This window comes from Leucoraja erinacea, chromosome 2, assembly GCF_028641065.1.
Source record: "Leucoraja erinacea ecotype New England chromosome 2, Leri_hhj_1, whole genome shotgun sequence".
NCBI classification, from domain to species: Eukaryota; Metazoa; Chordata; class Chondrichthyes; order Rajiformes; family Rajidae; genus Leucoraja; species Leucoraja erinaceus.
Genome location: NC_073378.1, coordinates 72,952,012 through 72,976,522, shown reverse-complemented (window position 1 = coordinate 72,976,522; position 24,511 = coordinate 72,952,012). Strand labels below are relative to the sequence as shown.

The 24,511-nt window shown below is 44.9% G+C and overlaps 1 protein-coding gene and 2 pseudogenes across 1 annotated transcript in view; all 3 read right to left on the bottom strand.

Moving 5' to 3' along the window:
• The window catches only part of LOC129711039 (cadherin-20-like), a 204,560-nt gene that overhangs the window by 149,157 nt on the left and 30,892 nt on the right, over nucleotides 1-24,511 (bottom strand). The window lies entirely within an intron of this gene.
• LOC129693448 (U2 spliceosomal RNA) lies at nucleotides 11,658-11,765 on the bottom strand (annotated as a pseudogene).
• Nucleotides 15,275-15,382, bottom strand: LOC129693441 (U2 spliceosomal RNA; annotated as a pseudogene).

The window sequence follows — 24,511 nt, the reverse complement described above, 5'->3', positions numbered from 1 at the left end:
TGTCCAACATCAGATAACCACACCTTTACCTCATATTAAAACAATTAAAAATTTCCATTCTCTGTTGAAACTACGGATTTTGTCTTTCAAGCTCCTTTTCAGGCAGTGGTACCTTCACCAATGACTCGTGGTTTTTGCCGACTTCACAGAGCTTGATTAATAGAACCAGATTAGATTGTACTTCATTTTCATTTTCCTTAGATTTCATGAGCTCTTTCAGCTTTTCAATTAACTTGTTAGCTTGTTTACATAGCGAGTTTCTTGGCTTCTGACATTTTTCCATTAACAATTCCCAGCCTTTCTCAGTGTCTAACTCTCCTTTCCTTTTCAGAATCCTATCCAACATCGCCATTTTGTAACTGAACTTTAGACATACTTGTTCACTGTCCCTTTAAGACTCGTTGACGTGAAAGCCGTATCCTGACAGCACAAGATTTCTAACAACTGATATCATTCTGTTTCTCAAGGTCACTTCTCAAATCTCCATTTTAGTAGCCGTTTTCCAATACAGCTTATCATATATAGCTTCTACAATAAATTCTACAGCTTAATGCTGTATGTATCCACTCTGCCTGCGCGTTGGCTTTCGGGGTTTCCAATCTCCGTTAGTCAGATTAGCGCAGGTGGCGACCTTGTCGAGTTGATTGGGAATGGCGGCGTCAGGCTTGTGAAATAAAACAAGCCGTGTTCCCAGGTTTTCATCAGCTCCAGTTTCACTCATAGAGCAAGTTTTCACTTAAATGTAATGGCAAATTCCCAATTCTTCCTGTGTCCAACTTTCCGATGCCATTACTGCACAGGTAAGTAGGACTGATCTTACGCAGACCAAATAGAACAGATTTCCCAGTCATTATTTCCAGTTTAATTGGTTCTTCATTGAAGTAGTTGTACAAAGAAAGAGATGAACGTACCAGGCTTTCCTTATTCTGCAGACAAGTTGTTCTGTTCCAGGTCTGCTGAAAACTATATGCTCTCCATCCCTGTGTCTGTCGCTTCCTGTCCCCTATCCCATATATATATAAATATATATACGCCAGTCTGTGCATCTAATGACCGCCCCCAAGTGTCCAAAATAATACTGCACGATATATCTAGACAAAATAATATAATGTGCCAACAGTAGCTAGCCTAAACATAAATGGCTCCTACACACCATGTTAGTTCATTCACATATCTACCACCGCACTGTGCTCTTCCCTGAGAGATGGTTACTCAGAGTGATCACTGCAATGGTCGAACTCCCAGTAAAATGAAGTTAAACTACTTTTGAATTATTGCATTATTGGACTTAACAGAAAGTTTAAATTCCATTATCCTAAATGTCAACAGATGAAGTATAAGAGAAAGGTAAACAAATTAATCACGTGGAAACTCAGCAGTCATGGTGAATCTGAAGGAATATCTTGGGCGCTGAATGTGTATTTTAGCTTTGCTTTGTTTGCTTTGCTTATTATGTTTGTGTTCTGAGATTTCAGTGCAAATCCCAAGAAATTCATAACATTTTTTCTAAATGGATGAAGTAAGTTGGAAGTGTTTGATAAAGCTTATTTTAATATTTTAGTCTACTTCTGGAAGATAAATTAATTGCTCTGTTTTCCTCAGTGATCATTCTAGGCTTAAACTCAATCTCCTCATCACAAGGATTTATTTCTATGTCTTGAAATATAATTGTGTATGAAAACATTAAGAAAAGCAAAAATGAATCGGTTTTATATTTTCAAAGTGACAAGGCTGCTAAATAATTTAATTAACAGGGAAATCACTTGACAAAGCTTCTCCAATGATGTTATTGTCTCTCATTTCAAGAATGAAATGATGGTAATTAGAGCCAATATCCTAAAATTTCCCTGTATGATTTGTTCAGGGATATCTAAGCCTGTCTCTGCTTAGTCTGTTTTCTGATGGTGACACATGTTAATTAAAAATCACTAATCTAATGAACCACCAGAGATTGGAAAATGAAAATAAACTGTCATCAGTTTTATGCCATTCAGCATCTTTACCTTGACAATGCCAATTGTAGTGAAGGCATATTATGATTTTTTTTTAGTTCTTTGTTTCCCTGGATCTAATTTAGTTGCTTTGCTAGTGTGTCATTTATTATCTTCAACACATTATGAAGACATGCTTGACATAATTGAATTGATATTCCAAAGAGACAAGAACCTCACCAGCAGTGGAGTTCCTAACATTAACATTTCAAGGACATTCACTATGGATGGTGATTGGGGCGATTGCATGGGGATATCTTTGACTTCAGAAAGAGTTTTGTCTTTTACAGTAACTAAATTTGTTGAATTTGATGGTTCAAAGTGAATGGTTGTTTATTTGTTATATCTCAAATGGACCACTTATGCAGGATAAAATGGGATAAAAAAAACAATGGCAAATCAGAAACCAAGCAAGAGAGCTATTCTGACCGAGTGCGGAATTAGAAAGATAGACTTAAGCGGCCTTGGAATCATTCTATCCAAATCAAAATTAAATACTCTCTTGTTGGTAGCTTGAATTTTCAGTGTTTTCTCAGGAGGTTGAGGCATTGGAGCGCTTTCTTGGCAATAGCATCAATTGTTGGACCAGGCCAAATTATCTTTGGAACTTGAAGATGTAGACCATCTCCACTTCAGCACCATTGATAGAGGGAGGGATGGGTACTCCACCCTGACTCATGAACCTGATGACTAGCTCCTCCATATTGCTGATGTCCAGAAGTTCATAAGCTATAGGAGCAGAATTACACCATTCGGCCCATCATGTCTACTCCACCATTCAATCATAGGTGATCTATCTCCCTCTGAAACCCATTCTCTTGCCTTATTCCCATAACCACTGACGTTGAGGGAGAGGTTGTTGCCTTGACACCATGCTACTAAGTTCTCTATCTCCTTCCTGCATTCCGTCTTGTTTTTATTTGAGATCCATCCCACGATGGTGGTGTCATCTGCGGACGAGTAAATGGAGCTTGAGCTGAATTTAATCACACAGTATAGGGAGTACAGTGAGGAGCTGAGTAATTAGTCTTGAGGGGCGAGGGTGTGAAGATTTATTATGGAGGATGCCCTTTTGCCCTTGGCAACCCAAGAGCACAACGAACCATCGACTCTGGAGGGCGGCATCTTGGTGTGGTCGGTGGCGTTTTGGAACAGTCGGTTAATGTCCATTGGCGGCTTCTTGCTTTCTTTAGCCGTCACCTGAGCCGCAGCGCTACAGCGCTTTCGACCGGGAGTTGTTCGTCTTACACCACGCAGTGCGGCACTTCCGGTACTTTCTCGAGGGCTGTTCCTTCGTAGCCTTCATGGACCATAAGCCCCTCGCGTTTGCTTTTACGAAGGTTTCGGATCCTTGGTCTGCCTGTCAGCAGCGCCAGCTGGCGGCTATTTCGGAGTATACAACGGACGTCCGACACATCACCGGGAAATGCAACCAGATACTTTGTCCCGTCCGGCAATTGCAGCCGAGCGTAACATGTTCCCGGGAGTAGATTACTCCGCCTTGGTGGTGGCCCAGCTGGCGGACGATGAGATGCCGGTGTGCTGCACCGCGATCTCTGGCTTGGTGCATGAGGACGTGCTGTTGGGTCCCTCGGGTTCCATCCTCTGTGACGTATCCACGTGTCAGCTTAGGCCTATCGTTCCGGCGGCCTGGCGCCGTCGCGTCTTTGAGGTGATCCATGGGCTGGCCCACCCATCCATCTGCGCCACGGTTGCTTTGGTGGCCACAAGGTTTATGTGGCACGGAAGCAGGTCGCTCACTGGGCCTGGCCGTGCCACACATAAAAGGTGCATGGACACGTCCGGGCGTCCGTTCAAGACTTCACAGTGCCACGCCGGCGGTTCGATCACGTGCACATGGACATCCTGATCACCAGTGTGGCGGGGACTCGAAGGAGTCCAGCCAAAAACTAATCGGACATGAGTTGCGTGCACTAGACTGTTTATTCTCTCCAATACAGCTCCCTACTCCTCAAAGGTCACGGGCATTGCCCGGCCTTAAATGCCAACTCAGGTACCAAGATCCCTCCCAAGACACTGTCCTCCAGAGTTCATTGTGCCCTTAGTTTGCCACGAGGTGCCGCCACAAGGTGATGTTTCTGGTCAGGACTCTTCAGATTGATTGTAGTGCTAGGAGGAGGGTGAGGGGGGGGGTGAGAGATACTGGAAGGGAGAAATAAACAAGGACAAATTGGAGTAGGCAACAGACGATCTCAGGCAAGGAGTTTCCCTTATTGGCCAATTGTTGGCTAGGCATAGGTTTGAGGTGCTCCTGTTATTTTCTTGCTTCCAGTTTCAACCCATCTCCACCCCCCCCTCCATAGCATCTGTCATGGACCTGTTGTGGTGTTAGGTTAATTGCAGTGGATCAAGGCTATCTGGGAGGCTGGAGTGTGCTGTGACCAGCCTCTCAAAGCACTTCATGATGGACTTCATGAAGCCACTGGGCCATAGTCATTGGCGTGCAACCTTGCTTTTCTTTGACACTAGGATGATAGTGGTCTTTTCTTACAGCAAGTGGGAACCTCAGCTCGGAATAGCAAGTGTTAAAGATGTCTGGAAATACTCCCGTCTATTTGTTCCCACAGGCTCCGAGGACAAGGCCGAGAACTCAACCTGGGTCAGTTGCTTTCTGCGGGTTCACGCTCAGGCAAATCAATGTCATATCTGCGACCATGACAATAGGTACAGATGCATCCGAGGCTGTTGGGATGGCTGACGTCATTTCACTGACCTTCGATACAAAACAAGCATTGAGCTTGTCCGGGAAGGACATGATGTTGAAACAATTCTGCTTGACCGCTTGGGAATATTACAGTTACCTCCTATCTTCCAATCAAAGTTCCACAATCTTTAAAACATCAGTTTCTAACATTGGAAGACCCTGAGATAGAATTTAAGTTTCACTTAGCAGTTAAATGGACAGTACAAATGTAAATGGTCTGGCTCATCCATCAAGATAACCATTGTTAGTGGTTGAAATCTAATGATAGGAATGAACTGAAATGCATTGGGAAATATATTAAAAAATTCAACCTACTAAAAATATGAAGGATATCCAAATGTGTTAAAATTATATTATAGAGATAAAATTTAATGAATCCTATTAATTTTTCATATTACAGTTTTTATATCGTCAACATCTTGCTACCATTTTTTGGTTCATTGTAATTAAAAAAGTATTGGGCAAATGATACTTTAAAAAATCTTAATTTAAACTAACACAGTGAATGCTAAAATTAAAAATTGCAGTTACTGAACTGTGGAACAAAATCAAATAGTCAGCAGGTCAGGCCGCATCTGAGGGAAAAGACCCTTCTGGATCAAATGCCTTTATCCTGAAATATTAACTGTAGATTCTGTTTGATTTGTTGTGTTTCCTGTTTTTTTTTTTGTTTCTGTTGTATGACAAAACTTGTTCCAACCATCAAAGTGGACGAGATTTCCTAATGAAATGCTCGTGCAATATCTAATATGAAACAATGCATCAAAAAGGTGACTTAAACTGTGATGTTATTTAACATTCATGGAAACCCAGGATTTTCTGTTACAGATCTAAAGGGATATATGATCCCTTGTAGATTGCCTTTTGCTATGAACAAGAGAAGGTTTGGGCTGGCAAAATAATAGCAGCTTCAATTAAATCTCACTGACAAAGGAGTAATAAGAACAAAAGAGACTGTAGGAGCAGGCCATTTGGCACTTGAATTTAGTTTAGTTTAGAGAAACAGCATGGCAACATGCACTTCAGAACAACAGAGTCCGCGCCAACCAGCGATCCCTATACCTTAGCACTGTCCTACACACTAGCGACAATTTACAATCTTCACCGAAGCCAATTAACCTACAAACTGTACATCTGAGAGGAACCTGGAACACCCGGGGAAAACACATGCCATCATGGGAAGAACAAACAAACTCCATACAGACAGCAACCATAGTCAGGCTTGAACCTGGGTCTCTGACACTGTGAGGCAGCAACTCTACTGCTGTGCCACTGTGCCACCCAGAATTTGCTCCACCATTCACTGAAGTAATGGCTGATCTTTCATCTCAATTCCATTTTCCTAGATTATCCCTTTACCTGGGTTCATTTTGTATAAAAAAAACCTTTCTATCTCCGACCTTAAAATGTGGCAGATGGAGTGTAATGTGGAAAAACGTGAGATTTCTTATTTTGGGAGACGGGAGCAAAACAGCATTGTTAGAGATCAAAATCGGTGAGCAGAAGGAGCTTCATTTGCTTGTGTGCAGGAAGCGACACCAGTTAACGGAGCTGGATCTTAACTATCGGTGATTGTGCAGTGGCTGGAGTCATTGTGATGAATTTGTGAGGCAGAGGATCTTGTTGATTGCATGTTCAGGGACAGCCGAGGAATGTGCAGACAGAGGGGGATTGTTTTTGTGTGCTGACTTTAGGTGCCTGTGAAGATGCTTCAAGTAAGATTGTCATTGTACCTGTACCTCACCATAGTTGTACACATGACAATAAACCTGACATGACTTGATACTACCTGCCTGTTCCTTCTAGTCTGCCTTTCATCCACCCAATACCTATCAGTCTGCACAATCCTCAGCTGTTGTACTAGAAGGAGCAGGCTGGTTGAGCAGGTCCCTTGAGTAAATCTCACTCATTAACAGATTCCTTTGGGAAATGCATGAAGGTACCTCGGTGGAGTGCAGCCCGAGACAGAGGAGAGGAACCAGATTGAGACAAAAATAGAGAGAAGGGATTCCGACAGGCTGTTCTTTGGCCATTGATGTGACACCCAGACAGTGTGTTGCCTCTCTGGTGCCAAGATCAAGATTGGCACTGAATGCTTGCAGATCACACCGAAAGCAATAGAAGAAACACCTGAAATTGTGCTCGGGAATGGAAATAACCTTGAGTTACCCACTTCAGTAGACAAAACAAGAACACCAAATGTTTTTAAAAGGTGAGAGGTTTTAAAATGTTGATATTCAAACAGACCTACTGGTCGGTGCAGCAGGTAACATGGAGAGCAGTAAACAATAGGAAAGATGTCTGACTGTAGTTACATAAGCCTTGGTGAAACCACACCTGGATTATTGCATGCAACTTTGGTCTCCTTAAGTGAGAGGAGATATGTTAACCAAATCTCCCCGGGATCATTCTCATAAACCTCCTCTGGATCCTCTCCAACGCTAACACATCCTTCCTTAGATATGGGACAGAAAATTGCTCACAATACTCCAAATGTGGTCTGCCCAGTGCACTATAAAGCCACAGCATTACATCCTTGTTTTTATATGTAAGTCCTCTTGTAAATGTTAAGATTGTATTTGCCTTCTTACTACAAATTCAACTTACAAATTAACCTTTTGGAAATCCCTTTGCACCTCCAATTTCTGAATCCTCTCCCCACTTAGAAAATACTCCACACCTTTATTCATATTCCCAAAATGCATGACTGCACACTTTGCTGTGCTGTATTCCATCTGACACTTCTTTGCCCACTCTCCCAACCTGTCTGAGTCTTTCTGCAGAGTCCCCGCTTTCTCTACACCACCTGCCCATCCACCTATCTTCGTATCATCCGCAAACTTGGCCAACAAGCCTTTAATTTCCTCATTCAAACACCTGCGGAACACCGCTAGCTCATTGGCAGCCAATCAGAAAAAGTTTATTCCCACTCTTTGCGTTCTGTCATATAGCCAACTTTTTATCCATGCTAGTATCTTCCCCCTTCTTCTTCAGCAGCCTCACTTGCAGCACCGTATCAAAATCCTTCTGAAAATCAATACGATCAGACAATCTGGTCAGCAAGAGAATATGCAAACTCCAGCTCCATGGATCAGGACTGAATTAAGATCACTGCAACTGTCGGGTACCAGGAGATGGATATCTAATTTATTTTTCACTATCCTCAGTGCTTAAGTTAGCTCATCTTTTTTGATACAAATAATTAATTACCAAAGAGGGCATGGCACAAGATTTTTTTCAAATAAAGAATACAAAATAGTAAGATTAAACGAGAACTTACCAGTTTGAAGTTTGATCTGTATTTTATGAGAAGTTACGATGAGGGATTTCGTGAAGAACCCCGCTTCCACGCATGCGTGTCATACTTCAAAGCAGCGGTGTGAGGTCACAGGAACCTATAATGATCTAACATAGTAAGATTATCAAAGAGATACCAGTTTTTGATATGATCATACGAGGGTGGGAGCGGAGGGCACGAAATCCCTCATCGTAACTCCTCATAAAATACAGATCAAACTTCAAACTGGTAAGTTCTCGTTTAATCTTACTATTTTACTTCGGAGTCACGTGAGTGACTTCGTGAAGATTTCAAAGCTCTGTGACCTCATGCCGTGGAACGAGTCCATGCTTCACAACTGCCTTGGGTATTGGGAGAGAGCATCATTAGTAGTTTTAAAACACAATTATACAAAGAGTTGTGTGGTATAACGAAAAAATAACACTTTTTTAAAATTTGAGAATCATAACCCTGTAACCTATCGGGCAAATTATTATGTTGAACCTAAAATGTTTTCTTAATACAATGATGGCTCCAAATAGACTGGTTTATTATACAACCTGTGGAAAAACCCTTTTTTAAAATGACCCTCCTGCCATTCTGAGGATTTGGTCTGTGGGTACCTGTACAATATTGCTGCGGATGTTGCTGCAGTCCTGGTGGAATGAGAGTTGAAACATCAGTGTCTATTCCTGCCATTTTTAGGACCTATTTGAGCCACCTTGATATAGTTTGAGTCGTGACCCTATCATGCAGTTTCTTGTAAGAGATAAACAACTCCATACTCTGACCTCGAATGTTCTGAGTATATGCTATGTATTGTTAGATGGGTCCTGTTATTCACAGTCGTTTGCCATATGGGTGTACCATAAAATCAAACCCTAGACCCGAGGAACCCGATCTGTTTTCTTTTATTAAATCCTGTATGACAACACCAGTTTCTCGGTGAGATGATCAGGGAGTCCAGGCTCAGTTTGCTTAATGGCTGGACTTGTTGTGCGGTAAATAACACCATGAGCATAACCATCTTCCTGGTCTGTTACTGAGGTGACAACGCTGTTATGAGCTACAAGCTCCTCAGCATGTTGAGAAAACGACACCCACGTCCCAGATTTCGGAGTACCTGGTTTGCTTACCAGGGGTGCGTTCCCACCGCATGCCGTTCCGATCCTTGTGATAGGTAATTGGAGAGTGCACTTGTGGCACTATTAATGACACGGTAGCTCCATCGATTATCCTAATGGAGGCTTGTTAAAAATCCCAATACGGCCAGAATGTTTTTGGCCTTTTGGTCGAGGTTGTTGTCCAAGCAGTATATGCCCCATTTCTTGATGTGTCCAAGGTACTGCTTCCGTGTTGACAGTCTTAGTGCAGATGAGATGAGATTCATCGTCCTGTCTGACAGTGTAGTGGGTCTGTTAGACTCTACAAATCAATAAATGCATAGTGTTATGGCATGGATGACTGCCTCCAGTCACTGGATAAATCAATAATTTTTTTTTTTTTTTTTTTTTTTTTTTTTTTTTTTTTTTGCTATGTTCATTAGGGAACATGGTTGTAACACCATCCCCTGTAAGACTGAAATACCATGATTGAGAAGGTCAGTCGGGTACTCTGAAAATTCCAGATGCCGAGTGTGGTTGAATTTTCCCTAGTATCCCCATTGATGGGTCCGAACGGGGGAAAACATCACCCTATGGCTATTTACATAACAATGCCAAGCTGGTTTACGATTTTTAGTACATAATATTGGGGCTAATGATTGCCCCTTTTGTAAGCTCTATATTGCCAAAGTTCCTCTATTGAGTCAATGCTTGCCATATAGAAAACCCGCAACTGACACCAAGTCTTTATCAATAATAAGAGCATCCATCTTAAAATGAATATCTAGAACAAATGTGTTTAGGGTTAAATCAATGATAATCCTGCAACCCTACTCTATTTTATTTTAATAAATATGTTCAATCCCATCTTTCGTGTACAAATCTTGTAGCACCATGTGGGTTTTAGATTGTTTGGTTTATGTAAGGACAAAATGCCCTTCTGGTGTATGATGTACTGTGGTTATTGGGATGAGAAAAAAACCCCTATCAGATAACCCTGAATACTGCTGAGATTATATGAATCTGTAGTGATTATATACCATACATAACTGTAGTGTTGCAACCTCCCCTACCCTCGTAGGTCCCTATTTTAACAGAAGAAAATAAGGTTCTGGTTTAATATTTCTTGTTCGGGGTTGTGTGGGAGGTTTAGGCTTCCGCATCTTCCAGGGTGGCCGCCCTGGCCATACCCTAAAACGGATCCTGCAGGTTATATTGATTTCTGACACTGCTACTGGTATGAGCCACATTTTTTATGGCCTTGCCTGTGGCTGGTATCATGCTCCAAAATAGGCCCTTGCGCTGGCCTTAATGAGCCCCAGTGTCTTGGCTTAGTCCACACACGGTTCTTTGTTTGCAAATGGTAGCATTTTTGGGGTCCTAGTGCTGGCTGAATGGCCGCCTTCCACGTGTAGTTCAGGTCATATTGGATATTATTAAACAGATCTAGTGCGTCTTGATGGTCTTTGGTTACCTACATTTAGTCCAGGGTGCGGGTGTATGCTATGATGCCTTCCGTCAATCCCTTTAAGGTTCTCTGGATCTTGAGGTCCTGGTTCCTGATGTTCGTCCCCATATGCTGCCAAATGCATTGGTTTACACTGGGCACCTGTAATGCCTCACCGTTGCCAGGTGGCAGATGTCTGGCCAGTGCTTGTAAATTTTTTCCCTTGTTGGCGTATGTGGCCAGACATATAGTAATACTATTGCCATCCTGGATCCAAGTCTACCCATGTTTGACTTGGCTAAAGTAATCAGCCACCATGTCCAGCAGAGTCCCTGCTGTGTTAGGATCATGGGACGCTGTATTACCAGGCTCTGGCCCATCAGGGTCCTGCCTACTCTTTTTTATTGAGTTAGAGATCTCTAGGGTCCCACACGGGGTACCCCTGTGGGGCTTAACTGCTGCCCACTTGTCTTTTGTTCTGCGGACCCCTCTTGCAAGTCAACCCAGAACTGACCCACAGTGCTCCCCTCTGATGGGGTAGAAGCATTGTGCAGCCCTCAAAGAGGTACTGCTGTGGTTTTATCACGTTGGAGCAAGGCTCCATACACCGCTTCTTCCCGCTCCAGCCCTCTTGGGCGCTGGTTGCCGGCGGTTTTATGCAAAGTCGGACCCTTCTGAGTCCACTACCTTGTTTAATTTGTGTCTAGCCTACCGCTCGGTCACATGGATCTGGCCGGTGCGGGGCCGACATCGGGCACAGCTGATCCCACTACGGTTGATCCAAGTGCCGCTGGCTGCTGCTGGCTGCCCGCTGTTCCATGGTCCTCCTTCTCCAGCTTTGTCCTTCCTTCCGTGAAGTGGATATGGCCGGTGAGGGGGATAACTGGCACAGCTGCTTCCATCTATTCCTTTAACCTGGCTTCAACGCTCTCAGCGCTCCTGGCTGCTCCTTTATCTTAGACCCCTGGGACCGACCCCCGTACTGACGGTACTGGTCCCTAGTGGTCATTGCAGCCGGTCAACCCCACTCTAATGCCCTCAATTCTGGGCACTCCTACTTATATGGTCCTTAGATAAGGGACATATAAGATATTAAACTGATGATAACAGCTACTATAGTTTTTATTTAATATATATGGTCCCTAGATAAGGGGTGTATCAGATATTAAATTGATAAGAACAGATACTACACTTGATCTTAGCCAAAAAGCCGAGAAGCAATTATTGTAACGAAAACCCCGCTGGGACCGACCCTGGAACTCACATACTGGTCCCTTGTAGTAGATTGCAGCCAGTCAACTGCAAAGTCCTTTGCTGTCGAGAAATGAACTTTCTCACCATGCTGGAGCGAAGTTGGGCACAGGTGTTTTTCCCCCTCCGGGAATCGATGTGCCCATGCTGCTCCTGCCGTTGCCAGCTCCTCACGAAGTGCCAGCTGCCACTGCTGCTGCCTGTGGTCCTGCCGCTGTCAGTACTCCTGCAGCTGCCGGCTGCCACTGTTGCTGCCGCTGCCGCTGCTGCTGCTGCCGCTCCTCCGTGGTTCTCCCGCCGGCCTTCTGCACCTTACATGGACCTGGTCCATGTCTGCACCTAGAAGGTAAGTTGAAGGAAACGCAGGGTCTCTTACCTGCTGTTCCCGACTTTCCTTCTCCCGCCGGTGACCGTCGTTCCCTGTGTCGGGTTCGAGCCGCTTGGACCGACCCCGGTGTTCACGGGCCTGGTCCTTCGCGGCAGTTCCGCAGCCGGTAACCCCGGCTGTTCCTATGGATCCCCTGGACCCTGGGCCTTACCTTGTGAAGAAGGTTTTCGTCCCCAACGTCCCGTTCCTACTCCATAAGTGCCGCTGCACTCGCTGAGCGTTTCGAGCCCCGGTACCGCTGGTCCGAGCTGTCTGTCCCGCAGCCTCTGTGCTGGCTGCTACCGACTGCTCCCAAGCCAGTCTCGTTTGAGACCGGCATAGGGACCTTTTTACTTTGCTTCCCGCCCGGCCGAGAAGTGAATTTTGCCGGTGCGGGAGCGAAGTCGGGCACAGGTTGTTCCCCTCCAGGGAAACTCGTGCTGTTGCTGCTGCTGGCTGCTCGCCCTCCACGGGTCTCCCCGCCGGCTTTCCGCAGCCACCTAAAAGTAAGTAGAAAAAAGGAACGCAGAGTCTCTTACCTGCTGTTCCCGACTTTCAAATCTCCCGCTTGGGGAACGCCGTTCCCCCCTGTGTGACTCGTTGCAATGCGTGTAGCGATATGACACGCATGCGTGGAAGCGGGGTTCTTCACGAAGTCACTCACGTGACTCCGAAGTAAAATGCAATACTTCAGGCCAGTACAGAGAAATGGTCTGCGTTGCAAAGATTAATGATGATGAATTTTCTTTCTTGGTCAGACAAACACCATATAATTGAAGAACAGGGAACTCAGGGGAAGATTGGAGTTGGAAATTCTGCACAAAAGCTATTTAAGTACAGCACAACAGATCACATTAGCCTTAATGATTGAATGTGATGATGTCCTAAGGCATCAGTGGCTGTGATGCTGTATAAAGCAGTAATATAATATTACTATTATTTTATAAAATATTTTTTTTTTTTTTTTTTTTTTTTTTTTTTTTTTGGCTATGTTCATTAGGGAACATGGTTGTAACACCATCCCCTGTAAGACTGAAATACCATGATTGAGAAGGTCAGTCGGGTACTCTGAAAATTCCAGATGCCGAGTGTGGTTGAATTTTCCCTAGTATCCCCATTGATGGGTCCGAACGGGGGAAAACATCACCCTATGGCTATTTACATAACAATGCCAAGCTGGTTTACGATTTTTAGTACATAATATTGGGGCTAATGATTGCCCCTTTTGTAAGCTCTATATTGCCAAAGTTCCTCTATTGAGTCAATGCTTGCCATATAGAAAACCCGCAACTGACACCAAGTCTTTATCAATAATAAGAGCATCCATCTTAAAATGAATATCTAGAACAAATGTGTTTAGGGTTAAATCAATGATAATCCTGCAACCCTACTCTATTTTATTTTAATAAATATGTTCAATCCCATCTTTCGTGTACAAATCTTGTAGCACCATGTGGGTTTTAGATTGTTTGGTTTATGTAAGGACAAAATGCCCTTCTGGTGTATGATGTACTGTGGTTATTGGGATGAGAAAAACCCCTATCAGATAACCCTGAATACTGCTGAGATTATATGAATCTGTAGTGATTATATACCATACATAACTGTAGTGTTGCAACCTCCCCTACCCTCGTAGGTCCCTATTTTAACAGAAGAAAATAAGGTTCTGGTTTAATATTTCTTGTTCGAGGTTGTGTGGGAGGTTTAGGCTTCCGCATCTTCCAGGGTGGCCGCCCTGGCCATACCCTAAAACGGATCCTGCAGGTTATATTGATTTCTGACACTGCTACTGGTATGAGCCACATTTTTTATGGCCTTGCCTGTGGCTGGTATCATGCTCCAAAATAGGCCCTTGCGCTGGCCTTAATGAGCCCCAGTGTCTTGGCTTAGTCCACACACGGTTCTTTGTTTGCAAATGGTAGCATTTTTGGGGTCCTAGTGCTGGCTGAATGGCCGCCTTCCACGTGTAGTTCAGGTCATATTGGATATTATTAAACAGATCTAGTGCGTCTTGATGGTCTTTGGTTACCTACATTTAGTCCAGGGTGCGGGTGTATGCTATGATGCCTTCCGTCAATCCCTTTAAGGTTCTCTGGATCTTGAGGTCCTGGTTCCTGATGTTCGTCCCCATATGCTGCCAAATGCATTGGTTTACACTGGGCACCTGTAATGCCTCACCGTTGCCAGGTGGCAGATGTCTGGCCAGTGTTTGTAAATTTTTCTTGTTGGCGTATGTGGCCAGACATATAGTAATACTATTGCCATCCTGGATCCAAGTCTACCCATGTTTGACTTGGCTAAAGTAATCAGCCACCATGTCCAGCAGAGTCCCTGCTGTGTTAGGATCATGGGACGCTGTATTACCAGGCTCTGGCCCATCAGGGTCCTGCCTACTCTTTTTTATCGAGTTAGAGATCTCTAGGGTCCCACACGGGGTACCCCTGTGGGGCTTAACTGCTGCCCACTTGTCTTTTGTTCTGCGGACCCCTCTTGCAAGTCAACCCAGAACTGACCCACAGTGCTCCCCTCTGATGGGGTAGAAGCATTGTGCAGCCCTCAAAGAGGTACTGCTGTGGTTTTATCACGTTGGAGCAAGGCTCCATACACCGCTTCTTCCCGCTCCAGCCCTCTTGGGCGCTGGTTGCCGGCGGTTTTATGCAAAGTCGGACCCTTCTGAGTCCACTACCTTGTTTAATTTGTGTCTAGCCTACCGCTCGGTCACATGGATCTGGCCGGTGCGGGGCCGACATCGGGCACAGCTGATCCCACTACGGTTGATCCAAGTGCCGCTGGCTGCTGCTGGCTGCCCGCTGTTCCATGGTCCTCCTTCTCCAGTTTTGTCCTTCCTTCCGTGAAGTGGATATGGCCGGTGAGGGGGATAACTGGCACAGCTGCTTCCATCTATTCCTTTAACCTGGCTTCAACGCTCTCAGCGCTCCTGGCTGCTCCTTTATCTTAGACCCCTGGGACCCACCCCCGTACTGACGGTACTGGTCCCTTGTGGTCGTTGCAGCCGGCCAACCCCACTCTAATGCCCTCAATTCTGGGCACTCCTACTTATATGGTCCTTAGATAAGGGACATATAAGATATTAAACTGATGATAACAGCTACTATAGTTTTTATTTAATATATATGGTCCCTAGATAAGGGGTGTATCAGATATTAAATTGATAAGAACAGATACTACACTTGATCTTAGCCAAAAAGCCGAGAAGCAATTATTGTAACGAAAACCCCGCTGGGACCGACCCTGGAACTCACATACTGGTCCCTTGTAGTAGATTGCAGCCAGTCAACTGCAAAGTCCTTTGCTGTCGAGAAATGAACTTTCTCACCATGCTGGAGCGAAGTTGGGCACAGGTGTTTTTCCCCCTCCGGGAATCGATGTGCCCATGCTGCTCCTGCCGTTGCCAGCTCCTCACGAAGTGCCAGCTGCCACTGCTGCTGCCTGTGGTCCTGCCGCTGTCAGTACTCCTGCAGCTGCCGGCTGCCACTGTTGCTGCCGCTGCCGCTGCTGCTGCTGCTGCCGCTCCTCCGTGGTTCTCCCGCCGGCCTTCTGCACCTTACATGGACCTGGTCCATGTCTGCACCTAGAAGGTAAGTTGAAGGAAACGCAGGGTCTCTTACCTGCTGTTCCCGACTTTCCTTCTCCCGCCGGTGACCGTCGTTCCCTGTGTCGGGTTCGAGCCGCTTGGACCGACCCCGGTGTTCACGGGCCTGGTCCTTCGCGGCAGTTCCGCAGCCGGTAACCCCGGCTGTTCCTATGGATCCCCTGGACCCTGGGCCTTACCTTGTGAAGAAGGTTTTCGTCCCCAACGTCCCGTTCCTACTCCATAAGTGCCGCTGCACTCGCTGAGCGTTTCGAGCCCCGGTACCGCTGGTCCGAGCTGTCTGTCCCGCAGCCTCTGTGCTGGCTGCTACCGACTGCTCCCAAGCCAGTCTCGTTTGAGACCGGCATAGGGACCTTTTTACTTTGCTTCCCGCCCGGCCGAGAAGTGAATTTTGCCGGTGCGGGAGCGAAGTCGGGCACAGGTTGTTCCCCTCCAGGGAAAACTCGTGCCGTTGCTGCTGCTGGCTGCTCGCCCTCCACGGGTCTCCCCGCCGGCTTTCCGCAGCCACCTAAAAGTAAGTAGAAAAAAGGAACGCAGAGTCTCTTACCTGCTGTTCCCGACTTTCAAATCTCCCGCTTGGGGAACGCCGTTCCCCCCTGTGTGACTCGTTGCAATGCGTGTAGCGATATGACACGCATGCGTGGAAGCGGGGTTCTTCACGAAGTCACTCACGTGACTCCGAAGTAAAATGCAATACTTCAGGCCAGTACAGAGAAATGGTCTGCGTTGCAAAGATTAATGATGATGAATTTTCTTTCTTGGTCAGACAAACACCATATAATTGAAGAACAGGGAACTCAGGGGAAGATTGGAGTTGGAAATTCTGCACAAAAGCTATTTAAGTACAGCACAACAGATCACATTAGCCTTAATGATTGAATGTGATGATGTCCTAAGGCATCACTGGCTGTGATGCTGTATAAAGCAGTAATATTGACTTTGCTTCATTATTTAACCATACAAATAAACATAGCATAATAAACATGAATATCTAGGACGGATGGCAGCTTTCTATCATGATTTCTTTTTCACTTAAATCATATTATATGTTATAATTTAAAGGAATTAAGTCAATTTTTGGCTAAAGTGAGAGAAGAAACAGATTATCTTGTAGCTATTTTTGGCTAACATGAGGGGAAGCCTTCTTGCATTTCACTGAATTCTTCAGAGAAGCTTGTTGTAAATCTCTTGAGAATTCGGTGAAATACAAGAATCCTGATGGGCAGAACAATCCGATCTGTGAGTGGGAAATTGCATTAATTTGACTGCTTTTAGCACAATGCACTAGGCTGGGTTTGCTCCCAGCTCAGATTCCCATCGCACCTGGGGCGGAAACAGAGAATGTGCTGGACTGTGCCTCCCTGCACTCTGTCCGGTGGCAGTAGAAGACTTGGCAAGCGCTGCTCAGACTTCCAGCTCCCTCACATCCCATGAAAGAGGTAATTAATTCACGTGTTGCATAGGATTTTAATTTTTAATTGTTTTCCATTCATGCTACTATTGGTCACAGCTGTTCAAGAGGCACCGGGAATTCAGACTGGAGTTGAAAATTGGATTCATATTCTTGTAATTGAGAGCACAGCAATGCTTTGAAGATAGAAATGATTTACTCCACAAAATGCTGGAGTAACGCAGCAGGACAGGGGAGAAGGAATGGGTGACGCTTTGGCTCCAGACCCTTCTCCAGACCCTTATTCCCAGGGTGGAAATGTCAAAGACTTGAGAGCATAGGTTTAGTGAGATGGTGAGATTTTTTACACAGAGAATACGCTGGCAGTTGTAGTGGTGGTGGCAGATATGGTTGTGGCATTTAAGAGGCTTTTAGATGGTTACATGTATATGCAATAGACAATAGACAATAGGTGAAAGAGTAGGCCATTTGGCTCTTCAAGCCAGCACTGCCATTCATGCCTGATAATCCCTAATCAGTACCTCGTTCCTGCCTTCTCCCCTTATGCCCTGGCTCCGCAATCTTTAAGAGCCCTATCTAGCTCTCTCTTGAAAGTATCCAGAGAACCAGCCTCCACCGCACTCTGAGGCAGAGAATTACACACTCACTACTGTGTGTAAAAGTGTTTCCTTGTCTCCGTTCAAAATGGCTGTGGTCCGAGGAGCTTTTTCAGGTTTGTGCCTCAACTCACGGAACTACCTACATTTTTAATATATTGTGTAAAAATATTATATAAATCATACCTGAAACTCGTCAAGACCAAAACCTGCACATTTTTAAGAAATATGAGAAAAACCTCAATTTTTCAGAGTAGTAATTGCTCAATCAATGCACGCTTGACATTGAGGTCAGACGCAAATTGACCAATCCCGCGCTTTGTTTTATGGTCGCTAGGCAGCGACCCTGGGATCATGGCTGCCTCCTTAATACATCAAAACAAAGGCAAGGTTTCCAAAGAATAAAGGTAATGCTCACCTTGCTGATCATTTTGTTTCTCAATTGATTTATCTTTATAAAATTATAATGTGAACTGTTAAATAAAAATTATAAATAACAAATGTACAGCTAGGGTTAGGGTTAAGGTCAGTCAGTCAGGTGGTCGGTCAATCAGTTGGGCTTGTCGGTAGGCCGATGGATGCTGTGAAGGATTGGTCGGGCTGTCGGGCCGTTGGTGGGTGGTGAGAGTTGGGCCGGGACCCTGCTGGGTTGGTGAGCGTCAGGCCTCCGCCGGGTTGGTGAATGTCGGGCCGGGCCTCCGCCAGGTTGGTGAACGTTGGGCCGCTGGGTTGGTGAGCGTCTGGCCGGGCCTCCGGTGGGTGCGGCGAGGGGTTGGTCGGGCTGTCAGGCTGCCGGTTTTGCAGCGAGCGAGCGGGCGGTCTGACGGAGCCGGCGCTATGGGGTTGCTGAAGGCGGCCTGGGTGGTGTGCAGGGCAGTGCTGCTCCCCACCATCATCACCACGATGATCCAGAAGGGCATGCTAGCTGAGGTGGACACGCTGCGGGGCCACACGTACGGAGCCCGCAGCTGGTCCCAAAGCGGATCCAGCTCCAGCCTTGGGCAGCTCTGGAAGGGGGGCGAGTTAGGGTTAGACATTTTCCTGCCTTAGCCTTCCCCCAGCCTGGCACTGCTCCAGTCCCACTATGGCCGTGACCCCCACTTTGCACACTAGCAGTCAGTGGGATTCAGTAAACGGGGGAACCCACAGGAACTGCACTCACCCATTAATTAGGCTGGTTCAACAGGACCTCTGCAGCAGTCTCATTAAAAAAAAACTCACAATTATATTCATTATATTATTTTTATATAATATAATTATACATAATAATATGATTACAGTCATATTCACAAGTCACAACATATAGATGGTATAATAATATATGGTTTAAAGAGACTGCAATACGGAAATAGGCTCCCCATGTTGTTTTATGGGCATTGGACACTAGATGGTGCGTACTTTTTCGATCTCATTTTCTAATTAGTTTAATTAATTATTGTGCAACCTTTGGCACTGACGAGTTATGACTTCCTTCTCAGTTATATTTTATATAATCTGTGCAAAATTTCATGTAGTTCCGAGACATAGGTCATGAAAGTTGATTTCTAGACACATTTTTGATGCTCGGCCCACAGCCTATTGTTCTTAAACTGGGGCCCCTGGTTTTGAACTCTCCCAACATCGGGAACGTTTCCTGCCTCTAGCCTGTCCAAACCCTTAATAATCTTATATGTTTTAATAAGATCTCCTCTCATCCTTCTAAACTCCAGAGTATACAAGCCCAGCCACTCCATTCTCTCAGCATATGAAAATCTCACCATCCCGGGAATTAACCTTGTAAACCTACGCTGCACTCCCTCAATAGCAAGAATGTCCTTCCTCAAATTAGGGGACCAAAACTGCACACAATACTCCAGGTGTGGTCTCACTATGGGCGTATTCAACTGCAGAAGGACCTCCTTGCTCCTATACGCAACTCCTCTCGTTGTGAAGGCCAACATACTATTCTCTCTCTTCTCTGCCTGCTTTACCTGCATGTTTACTTTCATTGACCGATGAACAAGGACATTCAGATCCCATTGTACTTCCCCTTTTCCCAATTTGACACCATTTAGATAATAATCTGCCATCCTGTTTTTGCTACCAAAGTGGATAACCTCACATTTATCCACATTAAACTGAATCTGCCATGCATCTGCCCACTCACCCAACCTGTCCAAGTCACCCTGCATTCTCATAGCATCCTCCTCACAGTTCACACTGCCACCCAGCATTGTGTCATCTGCAAACAAGGAATGCGGGAAAATGGATCACATGCAGGCAGAGGAGTTTAGTTTAACCTGGCATTATCTATGTTCTGATAATCCTGGTAGGATCTGATAGCACTTGTCAGTGAATACTCTATTTGGGGCCAGTTGGTGTTTCTAAGGCAATGGGGGTAGGATATCAATAGTTTAGATATGGTTTAGATGTGTCCATGGGTAGGCGGCGCGACTGTCGTCAGCAGCGGCCTCTGCAGCCCGTCTGCGTTTTTATTATTTTTTATATTTTTATTATTTTTTGTCCATGTTTTTATGCAGTTTTTGTTATTTTTTGTTGGGGGTGTGTGTGTGGGGGGGGGGGGGGGGGGGGGGGGGGGGGGGGGGGGGGGGGGTGGGCAACTTTTAATCTCTCCCTGCACGGGAGACCCGACCTTTTCTTTGTCGGGTCTCCGTTGTCGTTGGGGCTGCAACGAGGAGCGGCCTCCAACAGGAGAAGACCGGGGGCTCTGGTGCCAATGACTCACCTCACCGTCGCGGAGCTGGCCGAGTCTGGAGCGGGTGGAGCGGTGGTGGAGCGCTGCTGCTGCTGCGGCCCGACCTCCGGAGATTCGGAGGCTGCAACTGCGGGTCTGGCAGACGGCGGCACCGGGAGCCCGTGGGCCACTGGAGGAAGACCGCTTTTCAGGGCTCCCGCAACGGCGACTTCTCCCGCCCGAGTTGCGGGGTCGTAGAACTCCTGGAGCGGGTCCTTATCCCAGACACCCGGCATGTTATTCTCAGCTTCATAAACCCGATGGTCTGGTACATTATTTTGACCACTAGGCTGGAATGGACGCACCAAAATAAGTTGGGTTGTATCCAGCAACCTGGAATATAGGGCAGCACTACCAATATATTTGGTAGACTCATTGTCGTTCACTATATACCATCTTATGTAGCCATGGTCAAATTGTGAAGTATTCAGCCTGCAAACCCCACACAGGGATCACCAATTACCATTTTTACTTTTGAGTCAGACACTCAGTGTTACATGAATGTGGCAGTTTTTCATTATGGAGTTATTTAGTTAAAAATTATTCCTTTGAATATAGGACTATAAATGTTCTGTAAAAATCTAACTGATAGCGATAATCCACCAGAACATATTTAAAAGGGAACATCGTTTGTTTGCTGATTTTGTAAATGCTTGCTGAAGTAAATGATTATTACTAAAGGGGCTAAAGTGGTGAAAGATCTAACAGGTACATCTCACAGCTAAATTGAAAGAGCAGCTTGCATTCATATGGCACCTCTAATACAGTAAAGTATCCCACAGCATTTCAAGGAGAGTTACCACCCAAAAAATGACATAGTGCCAAGAATGGATTTATTGGGACAGGGTTGGTGCACAAGGTAGGCTTATATATAAATGACAAAGTGCTTTTGGTTCACTCATTCAATCAATTCTGCAGGCTTGGCAGCAATTATTGTCCATTGTTAATCACTGGCTGAACTGAATGGTTCGAAGGGGGCAGTTAAGGGTCAACCACGTTGCTGTGGGTCATGAGTTACACAGGATGAACCAGGTGAGGGTGGATCAATTTCTTCCCTTGAGACATCAATGAATCAGACAGGTTTTGTAACAATTTGGCAGCTTCATGGTTATCATATTTGGTAACATGTTTTTAATTTAAAATAAATTCCGCAGCTGCCACATCTTATACTTGGATCACTTGACCAAGCCTGGTAATTACCCAGTAACAATCTCAGCACTACCTTGACACATTAACCGGCTCACATGGAGGGAATTTATCAAACTTGAGAACATACCTTATTTGGTAGACAAAAATGCTGGAGAAACTCAGTGGGTGAGGCAGCATCTATGGAGCGAAGGAATAGGTGACATTTCGGGTCGAGACCCTTCTTCAGACTGAAGGGTCTCGACCTGAAACATCACCAATTCCTTCGCTCCATAGATGCTGCCTCACCTGCTGAGTTTCTCCAGCATTTTTATCTACCTTTGATTTTTCCAGCATCTGCAGTTCTTTCTTATACCTTGTTTGGTGGTGGAGTTGCACAAGATTCATAGCACAAATATTCCTCAGAATGTCACTTTGACTGATGACTTTGTTTTAATCACATATTAATGACAGCACTTCCAAACCTGCAGGTTTTTGTGCTGTATGGTGTGGAGAGATGTGCCTGCAATTCCAACACGTGATATTTGGTAATAAAGTGCTCTCTTTAGATCTAATTCAGAATGTCTAATTATTATTAATGCCATTAAAGCTTTTTTTTTATTGAGGAAGATGAGTTATTGATGATTAATTTGAATTCTAACCAATTACAAAAGAAACATTTTCTTTGAAATGTGAGATTAGTAAAAGTCAAATGAATATAGTCACTAATAAGAATGCAACCTGAATATTAATCTTTTTTTTTTTAAACAGGCCCGAGGGATTGAGGATGTCGTGCTTCCATTGTGGGTTTATATGTTCTGAAGTGGTTTAGTTTAGTTTAGTTTAGAGATACACCATGGAAACAGGCCCTTCTGCCCATCAAGACCGTGCCGACCAGCGATTCCCCACGCACTAACACCATCCTTCATACACTAGCGACAATTTGCAATTTTTCCAAGCCAATTAACTTACAAACTGTACATCTTTGGAGAGTGGGAGGAAACTGGAGCTCCCGGAAAAAAACCCATGCAGATCACGCGGAGAACATACAAACCCTGTACAGACAGCACCCGTAGTCAGGATTGAACCCAGGTCTCTGGCAGCAATGCTTTGGTTGACGAGTTCAACATGGGTATAGCAGCTTCTCCACGGGTGGGGAGGAGTTGAGCAAAGGTATGGGTGGGTGAATGGATTGTGAGGCAACTGCGGTGTCACAGATATGACTGCTGCTGCTGCTCTCCTCTGAAAGATCATGCTCCCAACCGTATCCAAAATGGTATTATTGGGCGTAATGACCATCGGGGAATCCTGAACTCTCTGCCACTCTCTCTGCTTTTCTTGGTGGTCCAACTACTTGCCGCCTGCAATTTAGGTGTGACCACCTCAATTAAACTCTCACAGTGCAATGGTGCTCTCTGCATTACAGATGCTCTGGAGTGAGTCCACTGCAGCTCCAGTTAAATGTGTAAGTCTCAAAGAAACTCCAGAGAAGCTTGTGAGTGATAAAATAAATCTCAACAGGATGAAGATTTGCTTTATATCTTTGGATAAATCCAGCCATACAGCATTCTTCTGAAGATGTTAACCCAGATATTGCAGTAAGAATGGTGGTGGACAGACATTGGTGCTTACTTCATACTGGCAACATAAGTGGCACGGTACTGCTTCTAGTAGTGCTGCTTCCATATAGCTCCAGCGGTCCAGGATCACTATTGACCTCCAGTACTACTGTGCAGAGTTTCCTCATTTTGCTTGTGGTTGTGTGGGTTTTCTTTGGGTGCTCCAATTTCCTCCTACTTCCCTCTGTCATGTAAGATGGTCATTTAATTGGCAATTGTAGATTTTATGTGTCAATAGGTGATAGAACCTTGAGTAAATGCTGCTTTATTTGTCACATAAGCAACTCTTCCTGCATATATTACGCATGCAGGCGCCGCCATTTTTGCCACCATTATTCAAAGTCCGGGCGGCCCACACGTTCGAATGTACTGGAGCAGTTCCCCCGAACCGACGTATCTCTCCTTGTCCGGCCATCTTTGCATCTTAGGGGAGCCTCCTGCAGCCAACCTTGAAGGCACTGGAGACATAACCCCGGTACACCCTCTTACCGGCCGTTAGTCCTCATGTCTGGCATCTCCAGCTCCCTCCTGGTACCAACGGAAATGTTTCATCTTTCCCGCAATGGAAATATAGGGGAAATAAATTAGGGTTATTATTGGGTTATTGTTAATGGGTGTTTGGTGATCGACATGGACCTCTATGCCGAATGCCTGTTTCCATGCTGAATAACTCGCTCCATCGAACTTTGGAATGACTGTACGTGACCAGTTTAATATAGTAAACCTGAAGTTATTGTCAATGAATCAATGTTTTCCGCAAGTAGCTCTTTCTACAGCATCCTCCAAAGGGAACCACTTGGAAATAATCTAAATTTGAGCCGCTGTAAAATAGTGTGAAAATCTTGCCTTTGTTGTATGAGATCAAAGTCAATTTTTAATGGTGTACTAAGCCATAATTATTTCCTAGCAAACTATTTGACCTTGAGAAACTATTTTTATACATGTTATTCCCTCAGATAAATATTTCAATATATAAAAGATTTCAATTTATATGTTAATATATAAAATGGTAATTAAAATTTTCTCTTTCTATTCAAGTATGCTGTCCGTGAGATTTTTTCCTTAAGTACTCAGCCAGGTTGACATCTTGACAACTGTTGCTTGCTAGGCTTACTTTTGAGGTGGTACAAGACATCCAGAAAAATTTAAAGGGAAAATAATCCATATCACAGTGCCCATTATATCATTATGAGAAATGTTTTGACATCAATGTTGAGCGCCATCCATTTGCACCATTATTTTGGAAACGCAC